The sequence below is a fragment of the Mustelus asterias genome, chromosome 9 (assembly GCF_964213995.1).
Source record: "Mustelus asterias chromosome 9, sMusAst1.hap1.1, whole genome shotgun sequence".
In the NCBI taxonomy this organism is placed as follows: Eukaryota; Metazoa; Chordata; class Chondrichthyes; order Carcharhiniformes; family Triakidae; genus Mustelus; species Mustelus asterias.
Window position 1 is genome coordinate 7,426,477 of NC_135809.1, and position 7,410 is coordinate 7,433,886.

Below are 7,410 nucleotides of genomic sequence, written 5' to 3' on the forward strand. Positions count from 1 at the left end.
CGGTAGCACAGTGGTTAGCACTGCTGCTTCACAGCTCCAGGGACCTGGGTTCGATCCCGGCTTGGGTCACAGTCTGTGTGGAGTTTGCACCTTCTCCTCGTGTCTACGTGGGTTTCCTCCGGGTGCTCCAGTTTCCTCCCACAGTCCAAAGATGTGTGGGTTAGGTTGATTGGCTATGCTAAAAATTGCCCTTAGTGTCCTGAGATGCGTAGGTTAGAGGGATTAGTGGGTAAATATGTAGGGATATGGGGGTAGGGCCTGGGTGGGATTGTGGTCGGTGCAGACTCGATGGGCCGAATGGCCTCTTTCTGTACTGTAGGGTTTTTTTAAAAAAAGGTGGGTGAGATCCAGAAAGAGGGACCACTGGAAGAAACCATCAGGACAGGAGCAAAGAGACTCCAGACAATAAATGAAATACTATGTGATCGGTCCATACAAGTAGTGCTCAAAGAAGCCACAGGAAGCAGAAGACCATTGATTGTGTGCTGTGGGCCAGTGGAGTAAAAGTAACTCTTGGGAGCAGTGTTCCTCTGCTCAGTTTGGCCAAAAGAGCTGAACTTTTGCCCATGTGCCGGCACTGGAATGCAGCCTTAGGAACCCAGTGGAACGGGGCTCGAAGAACAGAGATTAAACCATTGAAAGGTGTGCAGCTGTTGATTCAGTCCAAATTGGGGTGTCTTTTGAGGGAATGCAAATGCTAGGGGACGATTTACCCCAGTCTGAAAATGGGTGTGTTCCACATCTGTATTTTGGACAAGTTTGGCACTGCAATCTATCCACTCAGTTTTTCTGACAGCGGGGAGATTTGCACCGGTGGTGGGGGAGGGTAACACCAGCAGTGATTCTCGCCGTTGTGAGGTAACGCCAGCGAGGGGGAAGCATCCGGGAAGCCGAAAAATGCCAATCCAGACGTGCAAAAACGATTGAAATGCAGTCTATCCTAAGGGCATGAAGCCAATCTCACTGGCAAAACAGGGCCGGGAACATTGCGTGCGACACCAAACTGATTCACGCCCAGGAATGCTGATAGTGGGGATTCAGCAATAGTAATGCCATTAAATATCAAGGGGCAATGGTTAGATCCTGTTCTGTTGGCGATGGTCATTGTCTGGCACTTGTGTGGCCTGAATGCTACTTGCCACTTGTAAGCCCAAGCCTGGATATTGTCCAGGTTTTGCTACATTTAAACATGGAGTGCTTTAGTACCTGAGGAGTTGCGAATGATGTTGAACATTGTGCAATCATCAGCGGACATTCCCATTTCTTATCTTAGTGAACCAGATGGATTTTTACAACGGTCAATGATAGTTTCATGGTCTCCGTTACCGAGATTAATTTTTCAATTCCAGATTTAAATTTAATTGAATTCCATTAGTGCCATTATGGAATGTGAACTCATGTCCCCAGAATATTAGCTTAGGCCTCTGGATTACGAGTTTAGTGACATTGCCACTATTGCCATTATAGAATATGAACTCATGTCCCCAGAACATTGGCCTAGGCTTCTGGATTACTAGTTTAGTGACATTGCCACTGTTGCAGTTTAATGATATTGCCACTGGAGCACAATCTTACCCGTTGCTTTAGATGACAATTTGACACATTTATATTTTAATTTCAAAACTAATTTTGTTTTAGACATACCAGGAACAATTTGATGATATTAATGCCAGAGTGAGGGGGATATCAGTAGCCTGTTGATTCATATCTTCACAATGCTAAATAAAAGTGAGTGAGTCCATTTATCTCATCTAACTCATCCTTGCATAAAAACCTATAACCATTGCTCCACCCCCAGTTCACAATATCTAATGGGAATGGAATAACTGATTTATCCCGCTTGTTTGAAGTGTCTGAGAAGCAATGCTCCAGGGCTTATGGCAATGAGCTTGTCCCTATCTAGAGCAGGTACATTATATATAACTGAATGATATCTGTGTGTTTGTTAAATTTCTTATAGACAATTAATGAAGGAAGAAACATAAATCAGTTTCAGATTTATTCACAAAATAAGACATTACAAATGTACAGCTCCTAATTCTACAACCCACCATCAGTCAATAAGTGTCTCTTTATATGTGCTTAGGTCATTATTTCATGGGTGCCCCACCTCCAACTGTGGACACAGACTTAATTTATACAATCAGGATTCCTTTTTTCGTAAACTTAAAAAAATCACAAACAATATTTTAAAACAAATCAAAGAAAAATTATTTTCCAAATTGTCTTTAAAACATTACAAGACACCTCTCGCCGATTGGATAGGTAACTGGCTGTCTGATCGAAGACAGAGGGTGGTGGTCGATGGAAAATTTTCGGATTGGAGGCAGGTTGCTCGCGGAGTGCCGCAGGGATCAGTGCTTGGTCCTCTGCTCTTTGTGATTTTTATTAATGACTTAGAGGAGGGGGCTGAAGGGTGGATCAGTAAATGTGCTGATGACACCAAGATTGGTGGAGTAGTGGATGAGGTGGAGGGCTGTTGTAGGCTGCAAAGAGACATAGATAGGATGCAAAGCTGGGCTGAAAAATGGCAAATGGAGTTTAACCCTGATAAATGTGAGGTGATTCATTTTGGTAGGACTAATTTAAATGTGGATTACAGGGTCAAAGGTAGGGTTCTGAAGACTGTGGAGGAACAGAGAGATCTTGGGGTTCATATCCACAGATCTCTAAAGGTTGCCACTCAAGTGGATAGAGCTGTGAAGAAGGCCTATAGTGTGTTAGCTTTTATTAACAGGGGTTGGAGTTTAAGAGCTGTGGGGTTATGCTGCAACTGTACAGGACCTTGGTGAGACCACATTTGGAATATTGTGTGCAGTTCTGGTCACCTCACTATAAGAAGGATGTGGAAGCGCTGGAAAGAGTGCAGAGGAGATTTACCAGGATGCTGCCTGGTTTGGAGGGTAGGTCTTATGAGGAAGGGTTGAGGGAGCTAGGGCTGTTTTCTCTGGAGCGGAGGAGGCTGAGGGGAGACTTAATAGAGGTTTATAAAATGATGAGGGGGATAGATAGAGTGAACGTTCAAAGACTATTTCCTCGGGTGGATGGAGCTATTACAAGGCGGCATAACTATAGGGTTCGTGGTGGGAGATACAGGAAGGATATCAGAGGTAGGTTCTTTACGCAGAGAGTGGTTGGGGTGTGGAATGGACTGCCTGCAGTGATAGTGGAGTCAGACACTTTAGGAACATTTAAGCGGTTATTGGATAGGCACATGGAGCACACCAGGATGATAGGAAGTGGGATAGCTTGATCTTGGTTTCAGATAAAGCTCGGCACAACATCTTGGGCCGAAGGGCCTGTTCTGTGCTGTACTGTTCTATGTTCTCTCTTCTGTGAACCCCAATAATCGTTTGGTACAAGTTCCTCTTGTAATCTTCTTATAAGTAATCTAATTAATAACATAGTTCTGAAATTCCACAGTGTCATGAAGATGCCTGGGTATCCTTGTACACCAGTCAATGAAAGTGGAGAGGCAGGTTCAGTAAACAATTAGGAAAACAAATGGTATGTTGGCCTTTATTGCAAGAGGATTTGAGTTCAGAGTTAGAAATATCTTATTGCATTTATGCAAGATTTTGGTGAGACCACACCTGGAGTATTATGTGTAAATTGGTCTCTGAAGAGGGAGTACAGCAGAGGTTCACTGGGCTGATACCGAGGTTGGCAGGGCTGTCCTATGAGGAGAGATTGGTTTGACTGGGCCTGTTTTCACCAGAGTTTGGAAGGATGAGAGGAGATCTGATTGAAATGTATAAAATTCAAACAGAGTTGGACAGACTAGATGCAGGGAGGATGTTTTCCCTGGCTGGGGAATCTAGAAACAGGGACATAGTCTCAGGATATGGAGTAGACCATTTAGCACTGAGATGAGGAAAAATCTCCTCACTCAAAGGGTAGCGAACTTGTGGAATTATCTATCACTGAAGGTTGTAGAGGCCAAGTCACTGAATGTATTCCAGAAAGATTTTTTTTAGATTTTATTGGCATTAAGGGGTATAGGGAGAAAGAGGCAGCATGGCATTGAGATCAGGGATCAACCATAATCATATTGAATGGCTGAGCAGGCCCGAAGGGCAGAATGTCCTGCTCCTGCTCCTAGTTTCTATGTTTCTATGCCTGGCAGTTTCCCCTTTTAATACCAATTGTCATTGTCGTATTTGCTTTTAGTTGAACAAATCCTCTTTTCAGCAAAATTGATCTCACTGAAAAATGTCACAACCTCAAGATCAGGCCAGAGATGCATTGTTTAGTTTCTATAGTTTCCCTCTGCATCACTTGCCTCTTTAGGCCATTTCAGAGCAATCTCTCCCTGAAATTTTCCACTCTGTGAAAACACAGCTTTTATGTCAATTGATCCATATGCCCATTAATATGTAACCAAAGAGCTAAAAAAAAAGATTTTCAGGATTACTTTTCCAAATGTGAGAGAGTCCACACTAACAGCTGCATTGCTCAGTCATGCTCCAAACTGAGCAACTAGCCTTGCTTTAACTTTGAGTCCCATCCGCACAGATCTTTTCTGTACATATCCATCTATGACAAGACTGCCCTTGCATCTGGTACTTCAGAATAAACTTCAAATTCCTTCCAATATCTAATTCCTTTGGTTTTACCTCTCAAATTGGTTTACCCTCTAGTTTATTGGCAGCCACCAAAATGGCATAGTCATAAGGACTTCTGTTGCTAGTCCAGTCTAAAGACTGTCCCCGTAGCCCTCCTTTCATTGTGTAATTTATTCAACCTGCATTTCAATGCATTTTGGGACTACTACTGTAAGATCACTCTCTCACATGGCAGATACTCTTTCTCCGGTATTTGATTGTTTTCTATCAGTCAAATCATTTTTAGACATGCTAGGCAGAATCTTACCAAAAAATGGCACAGTGACAGGACCTGACTGAAAACCGGCGTGTTCCTCTTCAGAGAAACAGGCAGGTTTTGTCGCCAGATCTTATGACACTTTGTTAGAAAGTAAAATGGGGGGAATGATTCATGCCATCATAGAATCCCTACGGTGCAGAAGGAGGCCATTCAACAACAATCGAACCCAGGTCCTATCCCCGTAACCCCACATAATGCCCCAATACTAAGGGAAAGTTTAGCATGGCCAATCAACCTAACCCGCACATCATTGGAGTGTGGGAGGAAACTCAGAGGAAATCCACGCAGACACAGGGAGAACGTGCAAACTCCACATAGACGGTCACCCAAGGCCGGAACTGAACCCGGGTCTCTGGTGCTGTGAGGCAGCAGTGTTAGCCACTGTACCGTCCCTGCCACCGTGCCGCCCCATCATATTGCAGGGCAGGGCCTAAACATGCCAGCAAAGGGCTCTCCAATCAGAGGAAAGAAATAACCTCCCCCTCCCACTCTACCATGCAGGTCTCATTTCCCCCTCCCCGCCCCCACAATGAAAACTGGCAAGCAACACCCTCTTTCTCTCCCCCTCCCCCATGAGGCAGCACTAGGATCCAATCCCTGGCATTGCTCCCAAGCACAGTTTGGCACTGCCAGGTTGGCATGGTCAACTGGCATAGGGCACTGCCTTGCCATGCCCCTCTTCCCCAGGAGCTATACTCACCTTTACTCCCCCGCGGGGATCCCCACGACAGGTTCATGTCTGGGTGAATCTGTTATAAACCTCATGTCAGGTCAGCAAGGTTTGAAAATATGGCTAGTGGTCAACATATGGTGGGTAGGGGGGGTGTTTAATAATATTAAAATTTATGTAAATGCAGTAAAATGAGATTTTCGCCGTTTGTGAGCATGAACCTAGCTACGTCACTGGAAAGGTGTGGGGAAAATCGTGGAATGTGATATCTCCAGAGAGAATCACATTTCCTGATTCTCTCCAGATTTTCAGTTCGCGTCACCGTTCTCTCTAATGGCGAATGCAGCCTCGCACTATTACAACTTGTAACACGTGTTCTTACTTTGCATTATTTCACCCATTCTGACAGTCCATAGACCTCGCTTCTTGGCCATTTAACCAAAATTTAAACCTGTTAGTCATTTTTCCTGTGTCTCACAAAAGTCGCTTCCCTCCATTCACTGAATAATTCTAGGACATATTTCACCCAAATTTTCACTTCAGGCCTTTGGATGCGCTGTCTTGTGCTTCATGATCACTTAGCCTACCACAATCCAGCCCTGATCTATTGGATTATCTCCAGATCTTTGGTCAGTTGCTCCAATATCTTCTTCTGTGATGCAGTGTGAAATGGTGTTTGGTTGTATCCCTGTGAAGTACTACATAGATTCTATATAAATGCTAATTGGCGTTATTACCCCAATGCTGGTATTTTTCACAGTATAATTTTTGGGGTCATTTGAGTGGATGGAAGTTTCATCCCAACGGCTCGTCAAGAATTTTGAGGCTACTGTTTTAACATATAACCATATATTCTATGTTTATTCAGGGAAGTCGATGAAAAATACTTCCTATATTTCATTGACTATGGGCCCGATTTTACCATCAGGTTGCGCCCGTTTTTAGGTGCGAAAACTCGGTAAAGTCGGACATGAGGGAATAGAAATGACCCTGGTAATTATAGACCAGTTAGTCTTACTTCGGTGGTTGGTAAATTGATGGAAAAGGTCCTTAGAGATGGGATTTACGACCATTTAGAAAGATGCGGATTAATCCGGGATAGTCAGCACGGATTCGTGAAGGGCAAGTCGTGCCTCACAAATTTGATAGAATTTTTTGAGGAGGTAACTAAGTGTGTTGATGAAGGTAGGGCAGTTGATGTCATATACATGGATTTTAGTAAGGCGTTTGATAAGGTCCCCCATAGTCGGCTTATGATGAAACTGAGGAGGTGTGGGATAGAGGGAAAGTTGGCCGATTGGATAGGTAACTGGCTGTCTGATCGAAGACAGAGGGTGGTGGTCGATGGAAAATTTTCGGATTGGAGGCAGGTTGCTAGCGGAGTGCCACAGGGATCAGTGCTTGGTCCTCTGCTCTTTGTGATTTTTATTAATGAGTTAGAGGAGGGGGCTGAAGAGTGGATCAGTAAATTTGCTGATGACACCAAGATTGGTGGAGTAGTGGATGAGGTAGAGGGCTGTTGTAGGCTGCAAAGAGACATAGATAGGATGCAAAGCTGGGCTGAAAAATGGCAAATGGAGTTTAACCCTGATAAATGTGAGGTGATTCATTTTGGTAGGACTAATTTAAATGTGGATTACAGGGTCAAAGGTAGGGTTCTGAAGACTGTGGAGGAACAGAGATCTTGGGGTTCATATCCACAGATCTCTAAAGGTTGCCACTCAAGTGGATAGAGCTGTGAAGAAGGCCTATAGTGTGTTAGCTTTTATTAACAAGGGGTTGGAGTTTAAGAGCCGTGGGGTTATGCTGCAACTGTACAGGACCTTGGTGAGACCACATTTGGAATATTGTGTGCA